This window comes from Lampetra planeri, chromosome 2 (genome assembly GCF_965212315.1).
Source record: "Lampetra planeri chromosome 2, kcLamPlan1.2.h2, whole genome shotgun sequence".
Classification (NCBI taxonomy): domain Eukaryota; kingdom Metazoa; phylum Chordata; class Hyperoartia; order Petromyzontiformes; family Petromyzontidae; genus Lampetra; species Lampetra planeri.
Window position 1 is genome coordinate 6,878,097 of NC_136108.1, and position 14,702 is coordinate 6,892,798.

Genomic DNA, 14,702 nt, shown 5'->3' on the forward strand with positions numbered 1-14,702 from the left:
GATGCCTAGAATTAACAACTAATTCGAGACCCAAACATTGTTCTTCATGTCTTCGACATTCTTAAAAGACACTGGTGTACCATCAACCGCATCAGAACATCAACAAGTCAATGTGCACATCTTCACAAATGGAAATTAAAGGCAAGCCATGGTGTGATTGTCCATGCAACCCACACTATGGAACATATAGGAAATCACTAACGTGCTCCTTCAACTGAGGGGGGAATAGCACAATGACACGAACTCGATCCCGAAACCCTCGTGGCTAGCAGACCTCGACATTGTCATTTAATATTATATTACCATATACGTAATGTAAATTGAATGAATGATGACATTTTGTGAAATATATAACCAGATATGTAAAATGTTCGTAAGATACAAGGCCACGCTAGCTAGATCAGGTTACCATCATTTTCAGCTTCTCGCACGTGACATGGAGGTTAATTTATAGCCATGGCAATGAACCGACTTTGAGGGTCCATGGTCGGTCAGTACGCACTTGCTCGGGCTAGATTTTGGCCGATGTCAACGGTAAATAGCCTCTAAATTCCTTAGCCGACCATGTCCTTAAATAAGCCCTGGAATTAACCTTATGAGGCGCAATTGTGTTGGGGAGAGAGCAAAGGGTGGCTGAAATCTGACTAGTCACTTGACTACCGGCAGTGCAAATGTTTTAAACCTTTTCTTTGCCCCATCTCCCTTACCCTGCTGTTCTACCTTCCAAACCATGAAGTGAACATATTTATTTCGTATTTTAGTCGTTTCAGAACTACGTTTGGATACAAATTATAAATGATCCGTGTAGCAAATTATAAAATATTAATATTTCGGTTGATCCTACTTTCAGATGGCTAGCCAATTCCTTGATTAGAAACCCAACACTGAAAACCTACTGGGGGAGCATTTTAACACGCAAGCACAAAACCATAAATATTTATGACAGCTGTAATGAATATCTTGAAAATCACACAAAATACGCGTCAGAAGATTATATGCGAACATGTAATGCCGTGAATAGATTTTCCACCAGTTCAAATAATGACTGAGACTGGTGCTGGATGACCAATCTCCTGGGATAGTGGCTTGCCTTGCGGCAGACAAGTCCGATACATAATCATGTTGTTCTCGAGGATTACATCTCATCGCAGACTGGTTGGCAGCCTATTATCGTTTGAACTTGTTTCGACGCGTTTATAAAGTGATATAGATGTGAAAGCATCAATAATTCGTGAAGCTAAATCCAAATTGTACTTCCGCGGTGTTTCAAGGTTGGATAAACTTTGACCCAAGCGTGTTTCATCTTGAATCCCTCTGTCACGATTACCCCAACACTCAATCAACAAATCATATGTTTGTCAAAAATACTGTGTTCTGGAAAAAAATAAAGAGCGAACATTTTAAAAACGATATTACGTCCATAAAGTGATGAATTTGGCCATAAAAACGTTTGTGGGAATTCGTAGTGGTTGTTACCTTACACTAACCCATTGTGCGGTGACGAGAATCATGGTTCCTGATTGCAGTACCTGCACCAACGGACGGTCTATTGAGCGCCGTACCTACGTCATCGCCACTTTCGTGGCGAATTGCGGTTGTTGTGTGTATATTTGTTGTGTATTTGTGTGTGTCCATGTGTTTAGGTGTGTCTGTGTAGGTGTCTGTATATGTATATGCTGGTGTGTCTGTGCATACTAGTATCTGTATAAATGTGTATGTGTATATGTCCGTGTATCCGTACATTTTATGTGCATCTCTGTGTTTGTCAGTATGTATACGTTACTTGTTTATACATACAGTATATCTACAATTATGCTATATCTGTGTGGATTTGTCTGCGTCTGCATGTCGTCCTACACCTTACGTGTGTAGTCGTACATCCAGTGATGTATTTGTGAATTAACTCCAGGGCACACACGTCTCGCTCGGGGAGGATGTTATTCCGCTTGCGGTGAGGATGTCATCATCACCACCAGCACCACTAAAATATCAACAACCCCCCGTGTAGCCTGAACAGAGTGTTGGGGCAAGTGCTGTTAGCGAGTAGCACCTATGAAGACCGGCACGGCACACGAGGGGGTGGCCAGCACCACTCCCGACCACCTTTGTCTCCCCAGAGGCGATGTTTACACACCGGTACTCATTTGAGGCTGAGACGACCTCGTGGGAGGCCCAGGACCGGTTCAATATAATCGTCACCGGTGATGCTCGGCCGTGAGCGGGAATCGAACTCGAGTCGCCGGGTTCGGAGCACGGCACGCTAACCGTTACACCACCACTCCCTACATCATCATCATCATCACCAACACTACACACATCATCATCACCACCGTTCCCATCCTCATCACCACCGCTCCCCACATCAACATCATCATCATCACCGCCGTTCCCATCATCATCATCACCACTCCCCACATCATCATCACCACCCCTCCCCACATTATCATTATCACCATCACCACCACCATCATCACCACCATTCCCCACATCATCATCACCACCCCTCCCCACATCATCATCATCATCACCACCACCATCATCACCATCATCATCACCACCACTCCCCACATCATCATCACCACCACTCCCATCATCATCACCACCACTCCCCACATCATCACCATCATCATCACCACCACCATCACCACCACTCCCATCATCATCATCACCACCCCTCCCCACATCATCATTATCACCATCACCACTACCACCATCATCACAACCACTCCCATCATCATCACCACCACTCCCCACATCATCACCATCATCACCACCATCATCATCACCACCACTCCCATCATCACCACCACCATCATCACCACCACACCCATCATCATCATCACCACCCCTCCCCACATCATCACCATCATCACCACCATCATCATCACCAACACTCCCCACATCATCATCACCACCCCTCCCCACATCACCACCGTCATTATCACCACCGTTATCATCACCGCCCGTCCATCACGCGGTGTAGTCCAGGCAGGAGCCAATTGCGCGCGGCTCGCTGTGTATCCAGGTGACGTGTGCGAGCCCGCAGGTAATCGCCGGGCTATATAAACAACAAGCCCCGCGGGCTACGTGAGCCAGGGCGTCTCGCCTCGGGGACTTGCACGTTGCAAGCGCGGCTCGTCTCTGACCAGTTTATCTCTGCGTCACGATTCATCTAAGAGCCCCGCACACGACGCAAGCCGTTCGCCGAGCAGGCGAAGCTTTAAGCTATGAGCTCGCTAAGCTCCAGCTATGTCCAGCCCATCGGGTCGTGCCACAGCCAGCGTCAGAGCAGGAGATGCCTCGTCAATGGCTCGTACGCCGCGGGTGACGGGTGTCCCTCCCTGCAGGGGCCCCGCACCCCGGTCGCCTTCGTGCCCCACGGAGGGACCTCCCGGGCGCGCTCGTGGGGGTGCCCTCCTGCCCCGCCACCGGAGATCGACCGCGGGGTGCTGCCCGTGCGCTTCCACGAGAAGGAGCAGATGAAGAAGCTCAACGACCGCTTCGTCAGCTTCATCGAGAAGGTCTCATGGGCGGTGGGGGTGGTGGGGGGAGCGGTGGTGCTTTGGTTAGCGCACTGCGCTGAATCTGCTGTTGAGTTCGATTGGGAGGCATTACATCATTTTAATGATTATGTAATGGGATGATGATTTGGGGGTGCGGGCTTGCGGGGGGGGGGGATTGGTGGCGTAACCAGCGAGGGAGGTGGTAGTAGCGGACAGCATGGGGGCGGAGATCGTGTCTGTCACCAGTGCCGGATTAAGCAAGTGCGGGGTCTGTCGCATATGTTACAAAGGGGCGCTAAATAAAAAAAAATACAAACATATTAAAACACAAATATTTTACTTGCACAGTAAAGTTATTGTATTTTTTCATTTGCTTCACAGCCAGACAATATAACAAATCGCTAACCTTAAACACCCAGTCGTCCATAAAAGTTGAAGGCAGTATAGTACTATAGTAATAGAGCAAGTGCAGAATCACTGAACCGGAATTGATAGCTTGAAACATTTTAGCGCGGGACCCTTGAAAATACGGGGGCCGTAGCATTGCTACTTTTGCTACTAGGATAATCCTGCACTGTCTGCCACTACTGCGTTGTGCTCAGTGACACCGTTATTAGAGTGTCATTAGTAACCGACTGATGTTCATGTCATTCGGCCAATGTCTGGCTATCACTGGCCCGAAATTTGCCTGAAGCATTCTTTTTCATGTACACCTCGGTGCGCGCACTGCACATGTTAAGTGTAGACTGCATAGTTTACCGTATCGTTTTAGAAGTGGCACTGTGGTTAGTTAGCAAAAATGTGCTGTGAACCCTGCCACCTGAGTTCGATTCCATTCCACGGCTAACATCGCTAGCGAGGGTTATCTGAATCGGTCCTGGGCTCCCTGATTTATCAACCCGTGCTGACCAGCGTGGTGAAGTATGGTCACATAGCCCCCATTACTGACATTACACGGGGGGCCAGTCTTCATCCAGAAGTGGATTGACACACGGCTCTATATTATGATTATTATGACGCATTATTATATTATAGATGTAACAATTCACCCATCCATGCATGTGTTGTTGAATTGTCACGATTTTTAGGCAAAAAACATATTCTTGTGTGGTTTATGTAAGATCTATAGGGTTTCTAATAACCACATAATAGAATACGGAAATCATCTATGCACGTATCACGATTGTATGAATTGCATTAAATTCGTTTATTCCCTGAAACGTTCATTATTTTATTACACTTAAATATCTTAACACTGCTCACCGAGATTCACACTTATTCCCACCACAATAGCCAGTAGACATACTGATGTGCAGTCTTGTGTGACAACGTTGTGCTTTTGTCCGTACAGCGGTGCATGGATGGAATGGGGATATGAACAGGAAATGGTACATCCTAGCAAAATTACGTGATTTTTTTTTTGGGGGGTTCTAAAAAACTTTGTCAGTCATAAAAAAAAAATTGCCATGCCTTAAATTCGTCTTTTGTCGATTAATGCCTGCCATAATTACCTGAGACTTAAGGAATTCCAGAACAACGCTAATGTGGGCCGAACATTACTGCAGTCGATTACATTCCAGTGAACTACGTGACACCTGCCGATGACCAAATCACTGTCAATGCGCCTTCGCTCGAGAGCTAAGTAGAGTTTGTATAGTCCTTAGATGACTGGCCACCGTGGACAAAAAGGGTGTTCTAAGCTGCTGCGGGTTTATAATGTGAGCAGCAGATGGCATTGCAACAAATTAAATTATTATGCCTATTCTATCTATGTTCCCCATATTAAAAAAAACAACCCCACACTCATCATTGGACCTCCTTTGCCAGTACCAAAATATGATAATAGGTTTTTCCCCTTTTTCTGGCAACAAAACAGGTGTTAAAATGTTAAAACACCAAACTGAAACCTTTTTACAAGGAATCATGTCTGCATTAACCACAATGCTTGTGGTCAGAATGCAAACAAAAAAACATACTCTGATAATATATGCATTGTCCTCGAAACTGATTGGTCCACACCAGAGACAGCTTTCTTGTGAGCCTTTTGGCGTCCTCTGGTCTCAGCCCGTTTGAGACGAGGCTCAAAAGAAAGCTGTCTCTGGTGTGGACCAATCAGTTTCAAAGACAATGCATATATTATCAGAGTATGTTTTTTTGTTTGCATTCTGACCACAAGCATCGTGGTTAATGCAGACATGATTCCTTGTCAAAAGGTTTGAGTTTGGTGTTTTAACACCTTAACACCTGTTTTGTAACCCCACACTCACCAGTGTGCTAAAGGATGTTCAAATGACCCCCCACCCCACCGAGCCATGCAGCATTGGGAATTCCTCATCTGGCCGTGGATGGAGAGAAGGGTTCTCTACAAGTACACGGTCTATGCCCACCCCACCCCTCAGAGCTCAGTCACCTGGGGGCAGTTCTAGGGGTCCTGAGGACCGGTGGCGATGCATGGAATGTGTGAATGCCGGTTTTCATTTGGCACGCATGCCACTGTCGCTTTCAAGCTGACAGGGACGTTTTAAAAGTCCTTTATGACTGCTTGAGCTATGCGCGACATGTGGATGTTAAGTCCCTGGAGCTTCCACTCCCATCTCCACGATGTCTTATTAAAGAAACAGTTGTGCACAAGTACGAATAGTACAAATTCAACATTAACGTCAATAATACATACTCTTTGGTTCTTTCGGTAAAGTCACCGAAAGAAGCAAAGAGTATGGATCTGCAGTCACGAAAGCTTCAAATCAATAATACTTCATTAAGAGGAAACATGATAGGCGATGTGTCAGGAAATGGCCCTTCTTCATAGGAGAGTGATCTTCATCTCTCTACCATGAAGTCTGGCTATGAAAACACTAATTTCTCTGCTATGAAGTAGGGCCGTTCCCCAAAATGTCAACTATCATATACTGCACTGTATACCAGAGGTGTGGACTCGAGTCATGTGACTTGGACTCGAGTCAGACTCGAGTCATGAATTTGATGACTTGCGACTCGACTTGGACTTGCATAACAATGACTTTGTCCCACCTATGAGATGTGGACTGGAGTCATGTGACTTGGACTCGAGTCAGACTCGAGTCATGAATTTGATGACTTGCGACTCGACTTGGACTTGCATAACAATGACTTTGTCCCACCTCTGCTGTATACCCTTTCCCTTTGAGGGCAGTTTTACTGACGAATGTGTTGAGTGTTAAAACAACAGAGGATTCATACTCTTTTGTTTTTTCGGTAAAGTCACGTAGGTAAAACATTTAAATAAATTAACTCACGACGTTTCGAAAGCAACTGCAGCAGTTACACCTGATGACGGAGGCTTGTGCTGCTTCCGAAACGTCGTGAGTTAATTTATTTAATTTTGTTACCTACGTGACTTTACCGAAAAAAACAAAGAGTATGAATCCTTGCAGTCACGAAAACTTCAAATCTAGAACATACAGAGGGGCTTTCAGTAGAGCATAACTGGACGTTGTCGTGCCGACCTCAGAGTCTATAATCATGAAAGTAATCTGTGACCCAACTTGTTTTTCTATCCGAGATGCAGTCCTGGGAACCATCATTTGCGCAATTGCCCATCTTGTGCTGCACTTTTTGCCAGTGGTAAATATTAAATATTTAAAGTATATTAAAGAAACACTTTATGACTGGCGAGTCCCTTCACGTGAACTTAAAATGAATATTGGATGTGGTTATTATGTACTCGCCTATAATCCAGTCACTTTGAAGTGGGGTTAGCGGATCGGCGCTGTGATCCCACGTGTCGCGCGGGAGACGCCCATCTGCAATCGCAGCCAAGCGCCTGTATGGAGCAGTGCAGCAAGTAGGTTTCTCACAGCCTGTGTCGAGTTTTGAGTGTCAGCGGCTCCTTTTTTCCGGGGTTTTCTCTTTGCACTTCAGTTTCCTCCCAGGCGCATACATAAACCGGCCAAACATTCGCATCAAGGCCCTTGAGAAAATTAGTAGTTTGGCTCAGTGGAACGTTCCAAGCTCATCATTGTCAGCAGCAGCAGCAGCAATGGTTTATCCGCTGCTGGATAAAGACCTCCTTCAAGTCGCCTCCACCTCTCGTGGTCTCGCGATGCGACAAACCACACAGTATCTGCACACGAACCGATTGCGTTGCTCCATCTCTTCGGAAATGTCCTGTCAAATGCATTCTATTCCCTGGTTATAGCTTTCGAGCTAAATATAAAACATATTCTAGATTTGAAGTTTTCGTGACTGCAAGGATCCATACTCTTTGGTTCTTTCGGTAAAGTCACGTAGGTGAAAAAAAATGATAAAATACAAATAATAAAATTAAAATAAAAAATAGATAAATTAAATCACGACGTTTCGATTGCAACACAATCAATCATCATCAGGTGTGACAACCACAGCAATAATTATTTCTTATTGAAGTGGGAAAGATGCCAGAGTTAAGGGGTTTATATAAGTCAGATAGGGCGGTGGGGGGGAGGGAGGGGGGAATAAGGGGAGGGGGAGCTTTGCGCACACGCAACTGATGATGATTGCTTGTGTTGTAATCGAAACGTCGTGATTACATTTATTTATTTAAAATTTCTATTATTTTTATTTTATTATTTTTTTCACTTCCGTGACTTTACCGAAAGAACCAAATAGTATAAAACATATTTTCATAATACAGGCTGGGCCGCAAGTTAGTTACCTGCCCCTGGTAGCCCTAATGTGTGAGGGTCCATGACCGTAGAGAAGGGGCGAGGTGAAACAGTGTGATGTGATTTTTCTTCTTGGTTTTTTCGGTAAAGTCACGTAGAATGGAAATAATAAAATAATAAAAATAAAACATTATAAAATAATTCTCACGACGTTTCGGCCACAATGCAAGCAGCCGTCCTCAGGTGAAGAACAGGTCTGTCGATAAGACAGAGTCTGAAGTGTGATATGGGTTACAGATCCAGGGCGTGGGCGAGTTGGGGAGGGGGGGTTGCTCAGAAAAGGCTGGGGAGGCCTCAGAAGTGGCCTCATCTGGCAATTCGCCCTCGGACTTCAAAAACCTTTGAAGCGGCCCTGGCTGTGGGCCATGAATTCGTACCCCACCCTGTCCCCTTAGTATCCTCTTTGTCATTGTGTCTCCCACCACAGGTGGGCATCCTGGAGCAGCAGAACAAAGTGCTGGGGGTGCAGTGGCTGCTCCTGCAGGATCGTGGAGCCAGGGGCTCCAAGGTTGAGGCGAGCGTGTTCTTCCAGAGCCAGATCCACGGTCTTCAGCGGCAGCTCGACACTCTGGAGCGCGACAAGCAGCGGCGGCAGGGAGAGCTGCGGCTCGCGCAGGGCCTCGTCGAGGACTTCAAGAACAAGTGCGCGTCGACGCGGCGGATGTGCAGGGATGTGTACAGCGATGCGCCTGGCACCGTTAGGGGAGCAAGTAGTGTAGCGGTGAGCGCGCCGCACTACGAACCCGGCGACCCGACTTGAATTTCTGCTCACGGCCAACACCAGTGATGATTATCTGAACTGGTCCTGGGCTTCCCCTAGGTCGATTCAACCTCAAATGATGTCCTGGTGGGGAAACAAATGCGGTCGGGCGTCTTGCTGGCCATCCACCACCTCCTGTGCCATACCGGCCTTCATAGCTGCTCGCTAGCAGTACTTGCCCCAACAGTTTGGTACAGGCTATATGGGGGATCTTTGTCTTTGTTTGCCTCGCCCATTGGGGATCTTAAGCGGAAATTATTTTTGAAGGCCATTTTATTCATAACCTCCGAATTAAATTGCAATAGAATGAGATGTATAGATAAGAGAGAGAGAGAGAGATGTAGCGAGATGAGATAAATGCGGATAAAAGATCAATGTGGAGTGAGATTGGAGAGATACAGGTGAGACAGAGATGTAGTGAAATTAAAGGGATAAGTACAGTGGCGTAACTCGATCATCAGCTCGGCGGGGTGCGGCAATCGGAAGGTGGGGCCCCAACGTGTTGAAAACCTACCTCATGGTAGTTGTCAACATCCATCCTCTGTCCCCAGCCTAGTTATGCTACTGGATGTAGACGATACAAATATTAGAGTGGGATTAAGGAGAGCTAGACAGGATAGGGACGTGAACGATTCATGCACTTTATCTTATTTAACTTTTTTTCATGCGTGTAATGATTAAAATTTCAGCTGATATTTTATGCACCCCTATTCTCCATGCACATGGGGCCCCTTGAGTTACTCGGGGACCTAAGTGTTTGCTTAGTACTGGTAGGAACCTCCTGGTTACACCAGCCCACAGGGGATTATTGTGTCCGTCGTGCAGGGATGGGCTGGGTGGGGAGGGAGAGGCTGGTTGGGGAGGGTTGGGAGGGGCTAGGTGGGAGGGGCTGGGTGGGGAGGGTGGGGCTGGGTGGGGGGTGGGAGGGGTGGGGCTGGGTGGGGAGGGGCTGGTCACCCCGTGGTGCCCTTATAAAACTCAATGTTTAACCGATTCACGCCGGCTTGTGCCCGCTCTCACAGTCGGGCATATTTGCGGAATACACCACGCCGCCGTTGACCCTGGCCATTGACCGAGCAACCCAACGTTCCTACCAGCTCCCTCCACAGGAATGTGTTTGGATTAATGCCTTGCGCCACCACTGCACGTATATAGAGCCCGTGTGTCAACTCACGACTGGACGTTTGTCTCCCCACACCGTGCAGGCTGTGAGGGTTATTTCGACCACACGAACCACTCCACTACCGCTCCCCAGGGAGCATTAACAACAACAACCGCCATTCACCACCAAGTGGCGGTGACGTCTCCACGGCGCTTGTGCCAGGCTCTGTGCACTTTAAGGCCATGTAAAGTGTCGACAGCCCACTGGCAGGAGGTCACGGGACAGACCCAGGTGCCATGGGTTGACTGACTGAGTGACTGGCCGATGCACGATTTGTACCCCCTACTATGCCAACGGTAGCACTAATGTCACACTATCACATACAGTGTAAACCTTTAGCATTTTAAAAGTTGAGTTCCACTTAGAAATTATGTTTCTATTCTTTTAGGTACGAGGAAGACATATCGATCCGCAACAAGGCAGAGAACGAGTTTGATGCGGTGAAACAGGTGATGTTCATAACATTTCTGCTGAGATGTTCATCCTATAAACACAATGGCCTATAACTGTATGCCCGGAAGCACAATCACAGAATTATTCCAATAAACTCAACCAACAATGTCTGTCGTCTTTGGCAGGATTTCGACGACTCTTGCTTAGTGAAAGCTGAGCTGGAAGCTAGACTGGAAGGACTGAAAGATGAGATCAACTTTCTCAGAGGAATTTTTGAAAAGGTCAGGACCAATTACCTGGCCGCACCCATATGTGTTTTTTTTTCCATTCACGGTGTGTAATCTTAGAACACGGTACTCAGTCAGGCCGGGTTTTACCGCAGTCCCACGCCAGTGCCCTGAACGTGATCCCCACTCTCCATTTTAGGAGCTGCGTGACCTGGAGCCGCAAATCAAAGACACCTTGGTGTCTTTGATTTGACCTGCAAGGGATGATCTCCGATGTCCGCGCTCAGTACGAATTGATCGCTGCCAAGAGCCAGGCCGAGGCCAATGAATTCTACAGAAAGAAGGTAAACACATCGGCAGCAGCAGCAGCAGAAGCCACGGACGTGAAAGGGGATTTCGGCGAGACAGCGACACCGCCCACTTATCTGCCACGATCACTGAGAAGCGTCTCCCAAGTAGAATGTCAAGTGTCAAGACTTTTTATTTATTTCACTTAGGCATACCCTCCCACCACGCCACCCTGACCAATACATTACAATAAATTCCTTTTCGCCACATTCATACTCAATCATCATTATTAATTGTGTCTGTGCTCTGCAGATTTGATTGAATTTTACAAAGCCTGCTGGTGTTGAAACTGCATCAAACCCAAACGATTTGCTTTGATAGAAATTCGATCACAAAAACTCATCCGAGGTGGTCTCAGCTGTTCTTTAATGCTTAGTCAGATGAAATGGTAAAAAGTTTATTTTTATTATAATAAGTGTTTGTTATTTATTATAAAATATCTGATCGAGTTTCAAGACTTTTTCAGGAGGTTCCTGCTCGATTGGTTGGCACATTTCTTTGATGACCATTTTGGCACGTGGGGAGGAAATCCAGAATGCGTCGAGATGACGCAAACACGCGCTGCTTGCTTGTTTTACAGTACGACGTTCTCAGCCTCTCGGCCGATCCGACCGACCAGGAGATCCGCAGCAACAGGAACGAAATAAACAATCTGCACCATCAGATCCAGCGCGTGAGAGGTGAAGGCAACGCTCTGAAGAAGCAGGTACGAGCTGCTGCACTTATATTTTAGCCACAGAAAATTGTTTTCATATGTGCAGACACGGAATGAGTTTGTGTTAAGATATTGATTTTTGCATTCAACAGGGTCCCTTATTTTAAATGGGACACTCTTGCCAATAACATCTAAAATTCTCACAGCATTTGATTTTGATGAGGCTGATTTTACTGATGAGACCTACCAAGTCAAAACCAATCTATATATTTACTTGATTATCAAATGCTGCTCAATATGTTGGCCTGGAAATCCAGTAAGGCGATAGAATAATTTCATTTTTTTTTTAAATATGTGGGGTCACAGAGCTCTGCTTATTTTGTTTGTTGGAGGTGATCATCCCCATCGCACCCCCTAATTTGGGCAGAGGCTCAGCAGAGGGTGAGCACCACCCACCACCTGCTTGACCACGATGCCGAGCGGTGCTGTGACTCCGTTTTGTGAATACCCCAGCGCGCCAGCCTGCAGGCTGCCATGGCAGGGGCCGTGGATCGAGGCGGGCTCAGCGTCCGCGAGGCGAAGGAGAGAATCGCCCGCCTGGAGGAGGAGCTGCACAAGGACAAGCGGCAGATGGTGCAGCGCGTGCGCGAGTACCAGGAGCTCATGAACGTCAAGCTGGCTCTGGACATCGAGATCGCCACCTACCGCAGGCTGCTTGAGGGAGAGGAGTCCAGGTGGATGCCTCAGCAACTTCTATACCCGGCGCCTCCCTCCTGACCAACAACCTTGTCGTGTAGTTGTCGAGTGCGCAGGCAGTGCAACTGCACAACAGGGGTACCACGGGTCAGAGGTCCCCAGGCACTCCCAATTCTTAATTTGCACTGCCCCGTTCCCTCCTATCGCTCGCCCACACCGCTCCGATAATAGCCTAAACATAATTCTCAAATTTTCCAAGCGCACAAAATTGCCATAGTTCTTCCTCGCTCCATTGTCGGGTATCTTGGCTATCCCGCGTCACATTCAGACAGCTGTGGCGAGATGTTCTTTCCGTCGCCTGGTACACATGAGGTTGTGGGTTCAATCCCTAGCCCTGGCGATGCAGTATAGTTGGAGTTCGCATGATTTCTCTCCAAGTCCTCCGGTTTTGCCCACCACATTTAGAAACATGCCTTCAGACTTTGACTGCTACTATAAAGTACCACGTGTGATGATATAAGCCACTTAGATAAACTATAATGTGTGTCCAGGTCTCCTTTGAAAACAAAGCGAATAGCTCAGTGGACTTTGCTTGGAAATTGTTTAGTTAATTGGTTAGTTTAGGTAAAGTCACGTAGGTATAAAATAAAATTAAAATAAAATCACGACGTTTCGATCGCAACACAGATACCGCTGACTGTCAGCAGTTCTCCTGCTGTATCTGTTCCACCTGATGACGGTCGCTTGTGTTGCGATCGAAACGTCGTGATTTAATTAATTTCATTTTATACCTACGTGACTTTACAGAAATAACCATAGAGTATGGATCCCTGCAGTCACGGAAACTTCAAATCTAGATTGGTTAGTTTAGTTTATATGCTTTATAATTTAAGTATATTGTAACTAATTGAAACTCGTTCATTTTACAGACTCGGGTGTGTAACATCGCAGAAGCAGCATTTCAGCCTCAGCTTTGGGAGTGACCTTGTCAACAAAGGTGAGGAGAAGGAGAAGGGAGGGCCCTGATTTAATCGCTCAAGCAAACAGGGGCAGCACTGCTTTGGCACGTCTCGAAGCTGAACCTTTCATGTTTAATAGGCATGTGCTCTATTAAAACGTAACAACAATTCAACAGATTTTTTTTATTTTACTAGGTAAGGCCTACTTAGCTAAATAGCTCTTTTTCAGACGCAATCTGGCCACAAAATGATAGCTCAACGAAGTGATTTATCACGTGGAAATTTATAGCAGCCAAATACTCGAGTAGGCATGTGGTTACTTGGACGTGTGTACTGGTACGGCTGTCCTCGCAATCCGCTGCTGGCTCAGGGCCTCCGTATGCTGTGCGGGCCGTGGGGGTTGAAAGGTGGGGAGCATAGACGTGGGTACATAGGAGTAGAGTACAACAATGGATTTTTTTTTCCACTGCCCAACATGTAGACCTGCAGCTTATCACAACCTGTTTGTGCATGGTGGTCTATGCAGGCTCAACCTGCTTAGCTTTCGATATCTGACATGATCGGTGCATTGCAGGTGATTTGGTACTAAGTTTATGCTGACTTAATCCCGCGTGAATATTATTAAAAGATGTGACCTGCGCACTTATGTGTGCAGAGGTAAAAATAATGAAATAATGTGTAACACACACAGATTGTCTGACACAAACAAATTAATATTCGATCGCGACTGGGACAGACCAAGAGTCACTTTTGTATGCTCATCAGAACAGATGTCCCTTTAGTTGCTTCTTGAAAGTGGAGGGAGTTTGGATGAAGTCAGCACACCGTGAATGTGTGTTGAGTGTGACACTTGAGTCAGATCGCTCTCTGTGGTTTTTCTTGCCAAGAAATATATTTCTCAGAGCTATACTAAACAATGCAATCGCAAACAACTGCGAAATAAGATTTCTGCTTTCGATTTGTATCATACAACTGTATTCAAACTCGCGTTTGTCCTCTTCACATCAGGTCACCGTGGCAGTTTCCAGGCCACGACGAATTTTGACAAGGTGATCAACTTGTACAAGCCTCCCAAGAAAACAGTGGAGATCAGAACCACCGAGACCAGGAATGGTCGAATTCTTTCTGCAAGTTCAGAGTTCATCCATTAGGTTATTGACTTTCCAGGGGATTCTGCTGTTGTGTGACAGTTAGCAAACTTGACTTACAATTCTGAGGTCGACAATTCGTTCTCCCGGCGCGGAAGTTGATGAAAAAAAATTGCCAATTTTATTTGAACCTCTGTCCACCCAGCAGTAAAAATGGGTTCACCACAGT

At 46.4% G+C, this 14,702-nt stretch overlaps 1 pseudogene across 1 annotated transcript; it reads left to right on the top strand.

Annotated features, from left to right (window-relative positions):
* Window positions 1–3,127: 3,127 nt before the first annotated feature.
* LOC144726197 (intermediate filament protein ON3-like) lies at window positions 3,128–14,702 on the top strand (annotated as a pseudogene). The gene is made up of 9 exons (XR_013587249.1): window positions 3,128–3,521; window positions 8,613–8,827; window positions 10,496–10,556; window positions 10,686–10,781; window positions 10,927–11,071; window positions 11,656–11,781; window positions 12,244–12,464; window positions 13,356–13,423; window positions 14,394–14,702. The product of XR_013587249.1 is annotated as an intermediate filament protein ON3-like (transcript).